Source organism: Ammospiza nelsoni, chromosome 1 (assembly GCF_027579445.1).
Source record: "Ammospiza nelsoni isolate bAmmNel1 chromosome 1, bAmmNel1.pri, whole genome shotgun sequence".
In the NCBI taxonomy this organism is placed as follows: domain Eukaryota; kingdom Metazoa; phylum Chordata; class Aves; order Passeriformes; family Passerellidae; genus Ammospiza; species Ammospiza nelsoni.
The window spans coordinates 101,217,057-101,232,655 of NC_080633.1; the positions used below are offsets into that span (position 1 = coordinate 101,217,057).

At 42.7% G+C, this 15,599-nt stretch overlaps 1 long non-coding RNA gene across 1 annotated transcript; it reads left to right on the plus strand.

The window, feature by feature from the left end:
• The first annotated feature begins 3,389 nt into the window (after nt 1–3,389).
• LOC132070115 (uncharacterized) lies at nt 3,390–12,874 on the plus strand. The gene is made up of 3 exons (XR_009417885.1): nt 3,390–3,518; nt 11,991–12,062; nt 12,754–12,874. It is a non-coding gene; the product is annotated as an uncharacterized LOC132070115 (long non-coding RNA).
• Nucleotides 12,875–15,599: the final 2,725 nt, after the last annotated feature.

Genomic DNA, 15,599 nt, shown 5'->3' on the forward strand with positions numbered 1-15,599 from the left:
TGTGATTAAGCTTAGCGCTCGGATTAATGCGTACAGTAGTGGAGTATTTACTGCTACTCCTACGGGCGGGAGAGCAGTGGCTCCTGTTCACTACACAGGAGCAAAGGCAGCGTTTCCTGTTCACATGGACACAAGTCCTACACCGTCCTTTCGGGCTCTGGAACCAGGTTCTGTCACTTACAGCTGTCCAGCAATTATTGTACAGGAAAAATAGAGCCAGGAGCATCAGAACCTGCCCCAGGCAACAGCCTGACCTAGGGCCAGGATCTGTACAGGAAACCTTGCCACTGCTGATCAGGGAACGACTCCAGAAGCCCTTACCACCAGCACCCAGGGTCAGGAATAATCAATTACTTGGTTGCCTGAATTGCTTTTCCTGTTTAGGGTAGAAAGGACCACTCAAGATACCCCTTGTAGTCCAGGTTTCTTTAGCAGGCAGTCTGACACCTGCTAGATGTTTTCTTCAGTCCTCAGATTTAAGGCCTTTACCAGCTATTAAGAATTCAACTTTTTTGGTCCAGGGCAAATTGCTTTCTTGGATGACATCTCCTCTCCAGCCTGATGAACAAATAGCTTCTTTCCTCAGAGCACACTAGACCAAGAAACTTGCTGTTAGCCCTGGGAAGGTAAGGCCAGACTTTTATCTCTTCCTCCTCAAGCTGCTTGGTCTTGCAGGTGTTGTAGGGATCCTTCTCATATGTTAACCCCTTTTCCCCCTTGTTTCCTATGGCATTGAGTTTTGTTACTCTCCTGCAATTAGTCCCTGACAACATGTCATAGAGAGCAGGCAGTGAGGGGCAGTACATAATTCTTGAGCACTGCACTCCAAACAGCCAGTTTTCCCCTGGATCTGTATCTTGTGGTGGATTGTGGAGCACAGCTGCTGTTGAGTCTGAAAAGTGATGCATTTTTAAGGAGTTCTTGGCAACAGTTTGTCCACTGTCACAAAGTTGTGTGTACACTGCAGCTTTTCCTGCTGTGGAGGGAGAAAAGGAAGAAGGTGTTTTGTCAGGTTGTCTGTCTCCTCCCTTGTCTGTGGAAAGGAAGGGAGAGTGCCCCTTAGAAATCTTATGGAAATTGCATAACTTCAGGGATTTTTCTGAACAGGCTGGGATACAGATGTCTGGAGGAGGTGGACATTTTGGTCCTGCAGAAGCTCAGTTTTTCTCTGGTTATCTGGCCGTCCCCAAAGTTCTCTGCAGAGAATTCCAACCAGCACAGCCACTGCTTAGCAGCCCCAGGGCACATGCCAGGCCTACCACAGCTCTGTGCTCTGCAAGGACAAGCTCCTCCAGCAGCATTAGTGCTTCAATTTGCATTAGTTTTTGTAACTAATGCAAACACAGATGCCTAACTAATGCAAACATAGATGTACAAGAGTAACAGGAAAAACATGTCCTTTTAAAGACTGTCCTCATCTGAGAAGGAGAGAAGGGTATTGCCTGTAGCTGCACAAATACTCCTTACTCCTTTTTTTTTTTTTTTTCTTTTTTTCTTTTCTTTTTTTTCTTTTTTCCTTTACTGCAAGGAGCAGTAAAACCATCAGAGGGGTCAAGTCACTGACCTAGCAGCTGGGCTCCTGAGAAAGAAGAGTCTTTGAACAGTAGCAAGACAGGACACAGATGGGATTTGCACAAAACCTACTGAGGAGGAATACGAACCAGGAGCAGGTGCCAAAACTGGTAGGCCAGGGCAATCAAATGAGAAGTCATTAAAAACTGATGTGACAAGACAACACCCAGTATAAAGACAATAGCTGTAAGAGGTAGACTCTTTCCACTCTTTCACAGGGAGAGAAAACAAACTGCAGGCTGAGGTGAGGAGGCCAGAAAACTTGACAACATTTGCTTCAGTCACATCACTGAAGATATTGACCATGCAGGGGACAAAGTACATGGCTGATACTGAAGGAAGTGAATACTACAGGTGGAGTTAATAAGGATGCTAATCCCTCTTGCTAAATTACTCATTTACTGTCCCCTTGCTGAGTGCAGTGACTGCCTCCACGGGTGTTACTTTTCCACTGCAGTTCAGGTCAAACAAGTTTGGTTAAGTAACTCCTCACAGGGGTCATATTGCTATGGAAAAAGGTTTGCATCTGTCATGTTTAACAGGGAGGAGGAGGCCCCTGAAGTAGTTTTGTGTGCAACTTCACATTGATGAGCTTGCAGTATCAGGCCAGCTTTTCCTTATTGCCCTTTGAGAAAATAATGTCAGATTGGAACAAACTCAGAGCAAAGTGGGAATGATCTGACATGCAGAAAAACATGGTATATGGGCTATGTAGTTTGGGAATTGGGAAGATTGAGTGGAGATACCAATCATGGACTTAAATGATTTTAAAGAAGTGTCTGAAGAGGAATGGAATAACATTTTTTATGTCTACAGGGGCTTAACCTGTAGGAAAGGAGAATTAGATTGTCCATTAAGAAACATTTCACCTCTAAGGTGACTGGTAAGTGCTGGGCTCAATTGCTGACTGAAGATGTGAAGTCAATCAGACAATGACATTTCTTGAGCTAGTGGTAAAATAACACTAAGGACAAGTCCAGACACTAAGGATCAATTTGGACATTCCTTCTGTTTCTCAAGGCTCTGACAAATAATATGAATGAGATTAATGCAGAATAAAGTGCATTAATAAGGTAAATGAATGAGGAGTTACCTCACCTTCCTTGGCCCAAGAGGGGAGTAAAAGAAGCGAACAGACACGTTTACAGCAGTGTTAGCAACAAAGGTAGCAAGATTAAAAAGGCTGGCTTAAATTTGTAAAAGCTTCTGTTCAGCTTTCTGGCCTTCTGGCTTTTCCTGCTTTCAGTTAAGTCTGGTCCTGATTTCTATCAGAAGCACTCTTGTGATCACCCCTAAGCAAATTTGTTTCTTCGCTTTCCATAGAGAACCAACTTTCTGTTCTTCACTGTGTCCTCAAAATAACAATATTTGCTTCTAAACTGCTTTTACTGCTCAGCAGATTTCTATCTCCACTGCCTCTGGTTCTGTTTTGTTTATGTCAGGCTGTTTATGTTAAAGATTTGCTTGTTCATTCTTAATATTTGTGCTAACCAATACTGCACCATCCTTTAAAGTTTTAAAGAACAAATTAGACAAGCATCCATCACAAGAGGTTAATATACAGCAGATTATTTTGAGAAAAGTTTATGGAATAGATTTAATGAAGTTGCTTTTTGTTGTTTTCCATCTTTTTCAGAATCTTTGCTGGTGAAACCATATTTTGTGAGGTAAAGTTCTAACAGCTTGGCAGGCTCCGAGTTTTTGTCAGCTGTACAGAGGGCATGAGGCTCCTCCTAAAGGTGATATCGCTGCTCTGCATGGCTATGTAGAAGAAGATGGGAAATTTTTTTGGTACTGATTAAAATCCTCTGAAATTTGCTGGAAATGGTTCTGTGGCCAGCAAAGATCCCGATGCTGAAAGCTCTGCTTGAACTAAAATCTAACCTTTCACTGCAGTGAATTATCTGGACCAGAAAAAACTTGTTCTTTATTCTGAGATTTAATGGGTGAGTATTTTGTTTAATTTTGTTCCTTTTGGTTTTCAATGATTTTAACAGTAGGATCAAGAGAGTGTTGGCGGGTGGGCACAACTTAGGAACACTCAGGAAAAATTGCCCTGTCAAGAGTGTCTCAGTGTTGTGAAATTCTTTGACACACAAATTTAAATTTGGAGGCATTACAGCTGGAAGGAGTATTAAAATCCCAATGTCAGGCTTTGGCCTCCTTCACCCCCTTTGCAATAATGCACATCTGAATGAAATGCACATATTTGTGGGCAGCATTTAGCTGAAAGCTGACTTATGGAGAGCATCCCTGTGACAGCAGTAATGAAAAACAGAAATATTGCCCAGGCAATTTTTGAAGATAATGAACTGGAAACTTATTATTTGTTTATTCTGATGATGCCAAGAATAATCTCAAATATTTTATTTTATATTTCAAAAGTTGGAACTCCAAATATGTATAAGTTCTAAGTAAAACTAAATAACTTTTTTTTTCATTAATTTCTAATATCTTTACAATTTCTTATTGCTTAGTGATACTCCCCACAGGAAGAAAAAATATTCAAGAAGAAATATGAATTTTTATTTTACAAGCATTGAAATTTTCTTTTATGAGGCTTTTCATCACAAAATGAGAGGCTGTCAGCTATGGAATTGTCCCATAGCTGCACAACATGTGATGGTTTCTATAGCAGGGCTTGAAGAGCTCCAGACTCCAGGCAGCTCTCCAGAACTACTGGGCCTCAGATTGAACTGTGAGCTCATGCTTCTTTGGTAGCTGCACTAATGAATCAAAATTAGATTAAAAACTCTTCTTGGACAAGGAGCGTCTTTATGTCTTACATGGCATTCTTTCATAGTTTAAAAATGATAATTATTGTACTTCAGTGTTGTCCAAAACAAAGACTAAGGCAGTAATAGTCAGACAGGTTAATGGGTGACTTTCCTGAGGTCCCACTGCATTTGAATCCATGTGTTTCTGCCTATTATGGGTTCACCTGAGAGCTTGAGCAGTCATTTTTAAGGCATGCAAGAACAGGAACTAGATTCATAAATGCCACACAGTAATCTATGTGCATGTGAAACTTCCAAAGCAGCTCCACTAAGAAATTTTTAAGGATCACAGATCAAAAGAGACTGAGAAAAATATTGCTATGACTTACTTTAGATTCTACTCAGGTATTTTGCTCTTTAGACAAAAACACTCTTGGGAAGCTGCAAGCTAGAAGTCAAGTTCCTGTCAGACCTAATTTGGTGTCTAAGCCAGATTTAGGATCTAAATGCTTTCTGACAAGAGCTGGCCTGCCTCTTTACCCATCCCTGTAAAATATCCAAGGACTCTGGCAGGTCTTTGCACTGCCTGGAGGTGAGTCAGGCTGCAGGAGGAGAATGGGTTGTGCTGTGGGGCCAATAGCTCCCAGACCTGAGCAGTCTCACTGTACCACTGCAGCTTCCTGCCCCTGGCCACCCCAGCTCCAAAGTCCTTGTCACCTCACTCCTCACACACTCAGGTCTGCTTGTGCCTCCCCCATCAGCCCCAGCCCACACAGATGTGACTCTGTTGGGTTTGATTCTGGCCATCAGATGATCTGTCCTATTAGTGTGGGCCACAACACCTTGGAGCATGAAGTTACAACATCCTTTCACTTATGGTCAAGCTAGAGCATTGATAGTAAGTCTGGGTGATTCCTGAGAAATTAGGCTGTTCATCACTTTGGAACACGTTGAGGAGGTGTCAGGGCTGCCAGCCTTATCTTGTGGTCACTGTTGAACCATTCCTCCTCACAGATACAACAGGAATCTCACAGCAGCTCTTTGAGATTGAAGAAATTTACGTATTTTTATAGCTTGCCTGACACACACGTGTATGTGACAGCCAGAGGCACAGTGCCATGGTGGTTTGCTGTAATCAGGCAGGGAAATCTCCCACATGGTCAGTGGGGATAAATCTTGCAGAAGGTGAGAAATGCAAAGGGATCACTCTTTCAATAATTAATTCTTCATTCAGCTGATGGGTTTTCTGTTTAGGCCCAGCTGAGTGGTTTAGCAAAACAAAGACAGATGGCAGCAGATTATATCAAACGTGTCTTTGTTAGTGGCTAATCAGCACAGATTCTACCACCTTCCCACCCCCTTCCCTCAGAGCTCAGCCAAAGCCCATTAAGTAAATAGAAAGGCTCCTATTGATTTTGGTGGGCACTCAGCCAAGGCCTCTGTCTCAACAGTGGTCTCAGCTGAACTTTGGCCTAATCAAAATTTTTGAATGTTTTGGGGTTGGGCTTTTATGTTTGTTTATAAAAAAAGAAGTAATGTTGATGTAGCCACTCTTGGGAACCGCTAGGGGAGAGATTATATGCACAATATGCTGCTGTTAGCATATCCAAGGTAAAAGTTCAGCCTGTTTCAACTCGGAGTTTTATGCCAGTTAAGTTTAATTTTTAGGGAAAGTGTAGAGGGGAGGGATACAGATGGAATATGTGCTCTGTCTGCCTTCTGAGCTGCATCCCCTGGAAGAGGTCCTTGGAGCAAGCCATGTTTGGGACAGACCTGGGAGCTTGGATGTGCTCAGAGTGGATTCTTAGGGCTCTTGGCTGCAGGTGCCTTGTGAAGACTTTGTCCCTTTCTGCTGAGGTCTGCCAGACTTGTTTCTCCTTTTAGAAACACTTTATCAGGCCAATCTGACATTTTGTTCTCAAACTCGTTGCTGTCCCTGGCACATCCTTGTAGAGGTTGATTGTATTTCATGTTATTTCCACAAATAGAACTGAAGCACTTTCCCTGTTGCCACATATGAACTATATTGATATTAATGGGCTTTTCTGCATGGCACATGCTTTTCTGTGATGCTGGCTCTCCTTGTCAGTGCCAAAAGTGCGTTTTGCTCCTTACAGTGGGTACATGTAGACCCACAATCCTTCATAATGAATCCTCCCTGTCTCAGATGCTGTGTTTAGTCTTTCCCTCCTGACACACATTCTCTTACAAGACCAGAAGCATTGAGTGTGCAGTGCCTGTGTGTTGCTTAACCAAAGAGATGCACCATCAGCAATGCTCTCCTCTCTCAGAGATCGAGAGGAGATGTAGGGCAAGGCTTTGAGGTGCTTCTCTTGTGCTCCCATATTGCAGCACATCAGCAATGCCAGAGGAGCAGGGTCGGCCTGTTTCTCTCCCTGGCTGGCTGACTGGGATGGATGGGGGAGCTCCTGGCAGTGTGTGCATCCGGGAGGCATCATGGATGAGTGGATCCTGGGAACAGAAACCCGTTCCAACCTAGAGCTGCCCCCTGTCGGCAAGCCGGGCTGCTGGAGTCAGTCTCCAGAAAAGGGGTTTTTGTATATGGGAGGGACTCTATTTGGGGCAAGTTACAGCTCCACAGCCCCTGAGCTGCAAGGTGGTGAGGGAAGACAAGAGAGCCTGATGCAGCCACCAGAGACATTTCAGGATGACTGGAACAGAAAGGGATCAAATGCTGCTGGATCAATAATTGCATCAGGTTTTGGCAGACTTCTTCCATACAGCTCCGAGAAGGAAAGAAACAGAGATGGAACTGTCCTGTGTATGCACCTTTCTCATTTTTTCATACAGCTCCAAGCAGAAAAAAACATCACTCTCAAATCTGTGCAGATTTACAAATGTTTAAAAATTCAACAGGGCTTCTACATAGTTATGTTTGTTTTTAATGATCTGCTTTTAACTTCTGTCCCTCAAAGCCCTTTGATAAAGAGAAAAAAAAGAGTCAAGAAACGTTCTTTTCCCAGAAACAGAGATACTTCAAACTCAATGTGTGACTATACTTGGTTGTCAGCAGGTGGCTCTGTGTTGAGTGAGCTCTTTTTCTTGATGGATGCACAGAACTGAAACTGTTCAAAACAAACTATTTTATTTTTTCACCCCAACAGGAAGATGATAAAGGCCTATAATTTGTCAGTAGGAATGATAGTGGTCAGAGGAAAGATAATCAGTGAGAGACTTGCTTGAAGGAAACTGGCAATGATAACAGTCTGCTACTAAAGGAAATGTCTGGTCTTTTCAACAAAAGCCATGTCAGCTTTGCTAGATATGCAGGTTTTCAGGTATGGCATCAAGCATTTAATTTCTGTTTGAGGGTTTGGATTTTTGTTTTCTTTTTAAAGGTCCTATTTTCAAGGTGTGATGTCACTGAATGTAAGCACTGGAGCACAGATCTTACCTATTTGATTGCAGTAAGTGGGAACCTTTCAGTTTCATTCAGTGGGGGTAGGACTGGCTCCTCGTTGCCTCACAGTGTCAGGCTGAGGACTGTACCAGTGCCTCTCTGGCAGGGTTGCAGATCAGATGCTGTCTGAAAATGTTACAGCAGCAGCTTCATGAATATATAAAAAGATACCCTTATTTGAAATTATAGTTTATTTCAAATAGATAAACAATATAATGTGATTTAAACAAGAGGAATGCGCTTTCCCAGTATTTCAGTTGCCTTCTTGTTTTAATGGTGGGGAGCAGCTGTCTGTCATAAGCAGGTGAGAGGATCTTGTGTGAAAGTATATTTAAGAGCTTTTATGAGAATGGTGAATCTGAGTAAGGTTTTTGGCTTGCACTGGATGAGTGGGCTGTGGAGAGACTTCAGTATGTAAGGAAGGGGCAAAAAAGGAACAATATGTTAGCCACAGTTCAATAGTACTGGCCATTTCCATAGCTTAGGATAGAGATAGATTAAATGTACTTACAGCAGTTAAGTTGAAGATGTTTCAATGTTTTCATGAGATTCAGAAAGAAATTACCACCTTTTTCAAAATTCAGCCCTGACATTTCAGTCTTACCTATGTGCAGTCTCGCTTCCGTGGCCACTGGAGCTGATGGGTCCGGCTGGCCACTCCCAGAGTGACCGGTGGAGACCACGAATCCCGCCACTCCCAGGTTCTTGGCGAGAACCCCAAGTAGCTGCTCCATCTGCTGTGTGGGGATGCAGGCGAGAGCAGGACTGCGAAGTGCTGAGGCAAAGGAAGGAAGGAGTGGACACGCCTTTGGATGCCAAGGCGCTTTATTTGAGCCAGGCGGGGCCAGTGATGGTAAAAACCGTTAGGGAGGCGCTGATAAAGGGGAAAGGTGTAACGGACGGGGACACGAGGGAGCAATGAACAAAACCCAGGGATGGAGCGAGGGACACACAGAACCAATAGGAAGGGCCCAGGGGAGGGAAAAGGCCCAGGGGACAAATCATGTTAGGTAAGGGAAGATTGACACAGAAATTTCTCGAAATGAAAGGGGGACATTTACAATGATTGACAGGTAACTGGCTGGAGGAACAAACCATGAAGAGGGAGAACATGGGGGGAGCTGAGGGTGAAACCAAATTTTTAACTTATAAAAAATAACCAACTTTACAACAAAGCCCATATAAAACACACAGTGCTACACCTATGCTGTTCTGTGACATTCTGCTCGGCAATGAATTATTTCTCTGCAAGGTCCTTGTGGTGGTTTGACTGGAAAATGGGAATTCTGGGATGCTGTAGTCAAAGCAATGGGTGCTCAGATTTTAATACTGGCACCTGATGTGGCCATTGGGACATTTGGACACGCCTCTGGGAACACAGGGGTTAAAAAGCAGAACTGCTCCTCTGGGAGGCTGTCTTGGGACTTGGTGGCAAAGAGGCCGGATCTGCTGGGCGGGGGAGGGGCAGCCCTGTGGTAGGCCTGGGCCTGGACAGAGATGGGGGATGAAGAGGCCCTTGAGGATGGAAGGGTGGAGGAGCCCCAAGAGACATCGGGCAGCCACCCCCAGGAGAGAGAGAGGGAGAGCCGGCGTCTGAATTTGATAGTGGCTGGCCCAGGAGGAGAAAGGGGGGGTGCGGCGAGAAGGTGCCCAGCAGGGCAGCGTGGGAGTTCCGGAGCTCTGGGACAGGCAGAGACTGAAATTTTCAACTCTTTTCTTGCATGATAGAAACCTTGCAAATGCTGATCCTCCTGGAGCTGAATGAGAAGAGAGATAAGAGATGAGATAAGAGGGGATGGGCCACGAGGGAAGTGGAGAAGACTCTTGAGTAGGGGAGGAGATGAGTGGCCTTTTGGCTGGACCTTTCTTGTGTGGGCATAGACTGAACCATTTTTTTTTTCCCTGTGACACAGAGACTGCATTTAGGGGGAGGCAATGGCTCAGAGCCAAGGGAGTGCAGTGATGTTATGTGTAAGAGTGCACGAACAGAGACAACAGGTGAGGAGCGTGGTTGGTGCCCTCAATCTTCAGTGGAAGAGAAGATCTCTGGTTTTGAGACCCCTCAGCCCCAGGGGGTGAAATCTGGGGGGGCAGGTTTCCCAAAAGTGAGAGACTGTGCTCTTTGTTGGAACTGGACAAAGCATCCTTAAAAGGGGAACCCTAGAAGCAGCTCTGGTCCATGTGCAGTGGGGAGAGCACTGGGCATGGAAGGAAGACATTACCATGGAAAAGGATTTCTGGGCGGTGCCACTTGTGACAGGAAATACAAGAGGTCTCAATGGTGTTTCTGGGGGGAAGCCTATGGCACAAGAAGGACTCCTCTCCTCTTGATGAACTGAAGATTGAGTATTCTAAAGGGTGGTGCTGGACTGAGAGTTGGTGATTTGGGGGAATGTATTGTACTGGGAAATTTGGTGGGAGGAGGAGGAAAATGCTTTTGTAAGGTTTTCATTTTCCTTGTGGTTTTTTTTCTTTCCTTGTAGTTTAGTTATTTTCTTGTAGTTTAGTTAATAAAGTTTTCTTTATTTCTAAGTAGGAGCCTGCTTTGCTTATTCCTGGTCACATCTCACAGCAGACACCGGGGAGAGGGTATTGTCATGGGGGCACTGGCATTGTGCCAGTGTCAAACCATGACAGTCCTGCACGTGGGCTGGGGCAATCCCAAGCACAGATCACACCACAGAAGGCCATTGGATCAGTCAAGCATGATTTTCCTTTCATAAATCCATGCTGACTATTCCCAGCCACATCCTTGTCCTTAATGTGCTTTGAAATGGTTTCCAGCAGTATTTACTCTGGAAATCTTCCCAGGGACTGAGGTGAGGTTGGCTAGCCTGTTGTTTCCAGGGGTCTTCTTCTTGTCCTCCTTGAAGACAGGAGTGACATTTGCCTTTTCCCAATGCTTAAGAATGTCCCCAGATCACAGCATTTCAAAGACAATCAAAAGCGGCATCAGACTGACATCAGCCAGTTGTCACTGCACTTGCAGGTGCTCTCCATCAGGTTCCATGGACCTGCAGTGCCTGGTTTGAGAGGGAGAGCTTCAGCTTTCAAGCAACTCCCACAGGGAGAAGCCTCATTGTAGCTTTTTCCAGACCTTTATTCAAAACAGATCAAATTACCTTTGCCTTGGATGTGGCCAGCTAAACCTCTGGGAATGTATTTGAATTTATGAGGCTAGCTAATAAAATAAGCTGCCTGATTTGCAGGAATAAAGGGGAAATGGAATTCAAAGGAGGCATAACCATAATGAAACTCAGGGTTTTGCACTTGTGTCAGTGGGGAGAAGGAAGGAACTGTGCAAAATGTGCAGGTTTTAATGAAATTCTACTCTTCTATGGCTAGCGTGAGTAATTTTGTGTTTATATCATCTGAGCATCATTTTTGGGTGTGAAGTTTGACTACTGTGCCTCCTGGATTTACTCCTCAGTCTCTTCAGGAACTGGCAGACTCAGAGCAGAAATAGTTTCATTTGACCTCATGAGCTCACAGAACTTGTTTAGACTGAGAGGTGTGTCCAGCGTGAAAGTTATTTACACAGAGAACAACACAGATTTTCTTTCTTTCTTTCTTTCTTACTATGGTAATATTGCTAATGCGTGTTTTTTTTTCTAAAAATGAAAGCTTCACTTGAGAATGTTTCTAACATGCACACTGGTCTAATGATTTCTGTGATCATTGATTTGTAGCATTCATTAAAAAATAACCAGAAACTCTTTACCTTGTATAAGATACAGGATGAAATGACAGTTTCCAAAGAACAAAGCATCATGTTGCAAAAAATAAACAAGACTGCAACATGGATATTTTTGCATTTTTAAATTATACTTCCATTATGAAATCTCTGTATGATGGAGATGAGCTTAAATTCAGCTGATATCAGTGGGTGGGAGCATTCTTTGATATTGCACATGCTAATATGATGACTTAATAAGGTCTTTGATTTCTTGATTTAGAGTAGTTTATTAGTTGTAAAATCCATCTTTCCCTTGCCTGTATCAAACATTTAAAAGTAATTATTCTTAGCTTCCCATATAATAATTACAGAAAGATGTCTTGGATAAGAAAATGTTATATTAATTATTAGGAGGTCTACATGAATTCTAATGACTTTTATGTTTTGTTGTCCATTTCCAGATGTACACTTAGGTACAGATTTACTACAGACTTAGCAAATCAGTGGGGGATATCCTGGTGTAATTAAGTAGCCTTAATCTCTTTTGAAGTCAAGTTGCATCTTGTAAGACTAATTCTTCCTCCCACTGCTCTTCTGTGTCTAGATTAAATAGTGCAGGGATGGAGTGCATCTGAAAAAAAATCTGCAGTGCTTTTCTCCTAAACTTTGGAAACTGGTGAGCCCTTGTATATTTATTTCTGTGTTTGAAAAGTGAATGTAAAGTATTAATATTCTGTTAACTTTGCATGTCTTGTCCGTTTTACAAATAATAAACACCAGGTGCAAAGCAGGGACAAACCAACATCACATTTCTAAATTTGTACATGGGTGTATAATAATGACTGTATTTTACATTAAGAGTTCTCAAAATATTTGTTGTCTCAAATGTTGTGTGGCCCTGAAGCATGCTGACCACCTGAAGCAGGACTTCAGAATCACTTGGTGTCTCCAGAAGTCCTATCTGTGCATCACCTGATGGATGTACGTGTTTATATATAGAATAAACCAGTATTTCCCCCATGAATATAGCCAATTCTGGGTCCTGTGAGTGACCACTAATGTCACAGTATTTTCCAAGTCCTGCTGCATCCCTCATACAGCAACAGTGCACTTTCATATACAGTTTTGCTTTCTCAAATATTTTCAAATTCAAACACCATCACTGAGTATTTTTGGCTAAAAGAAAAGCACTGCTGAAGGACACAGACCTTTCACACTTTAAGAGGTTCCCAGCTTAATGTGGTAAAGATTATCCCTTCCCTACTGACCTCTTTAATACCTAACATAATCTTTTCTGTGCAAAGAATGTGTCTGCAAAATATTTTACCTTAGAAAGTATCTCTGAATACATGCTTTTCTTTCCACAGATTGTCACTTTGAATTTGATTGTGAGAGGTGGATGGAGACACAAACACTGAGAAATTTTAAATCCATTTTTGTCTTTTGTGAGCCTTTGTATTAATAATTTGTAGAAAGAAAACTTATTCCACACTCAATTTTTATCTATCATATATCATATATCATATATATATAATCATATATCATTTATATGCATATATAAATAAAATACTATTGTTCCAGCATTAATATTGAAATATAAGACTGTATTAAGTAAATTAATAGTATTTTTTCCAAATTGCATTGTCACATATCCATTAGCACTGATTTTGATAGTAAGTGCTTGGAGGAGGAAAACACTCCTGTTTGGAGCTGATGAATGTTCCACGTTGCAAAACGGTCATTGCTGAATGAAAGGAGGCTTTCCCCCTCTGTGACCAGATAGAAAATTCTGCCTTCATGAGAAAATGTTATTTTATTTCTCCTGAAAAGAGGTACAACTTCACCAATTCATCCTGGTAAGTGTTGGCAGGAAGACTCAGACTTCAATTTTGAATCCTTTTGTTTCAGTGAAATGGGAAACAATAGTTTTAATGACAATATTATAAAAACCCTGAACATCCACTAAAAAACCTAGCTTTTAGTAAAACTAAAAGTCAGAAGCTAACTGAAGAAGTATAGTGCAGTAGGCAGCATGAAGTAGCAGTGTGCATAAAAGGGGGCAGATGATGGAAAATGTATAAATGCTGTTTATAAGGGTATGTACTGAAGTATTCAGTATGATGTAATGGATTTCAGTAATGGCATAGAAGTGACTGCAATTAAAGAGCATTCTGATCACTGACCAATTCCCACACCACCTGTATGAAGTGAATCTCTCCGGCTGCCTTGTTAGCAGGCTGCACTGTGCTACCTTTGTGCATATGCATGGACTTCACAGCTGTACACAAGGGAAATTGCACATGATTTCTTTTTTTGTCATTGAAAGAGTAATATTTACTATGCTGATAAAGGAATTCAGTTTCTTCATGTAGTGAAACATGCATCTTCCTGTTCCGTGACAAGAAAGGTCACACATGTCCATTTTACTCTAAATTCACTGTACAGATATAATGTGATGAAAAGGACAGAAGTACAAACCCACCACTGTAATGCATTTCAAAATTAAAAGTTCAGGAGCGAACTCCATGGAAATCCAGAGTTAGTGTCAACAGTTATTCCTCTTTGGAATAGAATTAGTTCTTCTGCTGTGTGAACACAGCATGCATTTTAAACGCAGCATCCTATAGTGCTATTGCCATTCCTCGTGGATGGATTAAAAGAAAATGGAAATTCCTCCTTCCACTGCTGGTGAATGATTTGTTGCACTCCTTGGTGTTGGGGAGATGTTTTATGAAAGACTTGACTTTGACATGCTGTAAAATGGGAACTGCTGGAGGAACAATAATTTTGACTTCTCTACGTTTTCAGTCTTGACAATACAGTCCTGAAGCAGCAGAGCACATTTGTACACAGCTTCCCTACTAGGATAAAAAAATAATAATTTAAACAGTCTTGGCAGCTCTAGGAAGGTACCAGGAAAAAGGTGTGGTCTGTGTTAATTTGATATAGTGGCTTAAGTCTTATTTCAATATTCAGAGATCCCCCTTGCACATCTCCTGTGCAGACATTGAACAGATCCAGCCCTGCTGGGGGAACAGCAAAACTGTAATGCCAACACCAGAATGGCTACTGGTAAGTGGTATTTTTATTCTTTTAATCAAAGCTGTGGCCAACAGGAACCAAATTCTAGATGGAACATGGAGAATGCTGCCTGTGGGCTCCTAGGTAAGTGCTCCAATACATGCATATTTTCTTCAATACTGGGAGATTAACTAGTATAATCAAGGGGAAAATATCATTCCTTCAGCACCTGAAACATTCCAGGACTTGTTCTGCAAAATCTGACAAGCTCAACAAGACACACACTGCAGAGGGATCACCCATTGACCATTTCCCTGGAGTTTACAGCTATTTTCACTTTATTCTACCAGAAAGCACCCTTTGAGACGAGACCAGCAGACTGGAGGTTGTTCCCTGCCAGTAAGCTGGTGAGTGATGCAGGCATGAACTGGAACAGCTCTGGGAAGCTGAGCACCATTTGCTTACAGAGGAAGCACTCACTTTTCTGAGCACAGGCATCTTTGTTGTGCTGGTGTTCAGGAAGAAAATCTTCATCCAACTTGGATGCATTATGTACTCCATAATGTATGCACTGGGAAACAGTTGAAGCATTTTACGATAGCTGGAAGGAAGGAGTCCACGTGTTTGAGTGTTTTGGGGATTTAAGTTTTTGGCTAAAGTGCTGCACTATGAATGCTTGCACTCACAGGATGAGCTGCTGGGCACATGCTGAGCGAAGTTTCACTTGGCTACCAAGAAATAAGGAAGAGAAGACAAGTTCCATACAGTTATTGCAGTCAAATAAATTAAAGGTTGCAATTTGATGCAAACTCTGAACAGGGATACTGTGACACCATCTGTGAAGGGAGCTGTCCTGCTTGCCCCCTGCCATCCCCTTTGGTGCCTGAAGTCAGCCACTCATGGTGGCCAGGGACTGAATTGGCTTGGGAAAATGGTGTGCCTCGAGAATAATCCCTTTGTTGTTCACTGGGGTACTTTGCAGGCAGATCACTCATCTGCTCCCCTGGAAGGGTTCAGAAATGTTTGTCCTGGCACACAGGCAGCAGAGGAGGTGGGGGAGCCAGGATCGTTGCTCCCCACACACAGGGCCAGTTTAACATACTTGGACTACAGTCCAAATAAAAACCCTGACTGCATCCTGGGCACAAATGAGAACTTGGGATTGGGTTTCTGCACTTCTCCCTTCCTGCCT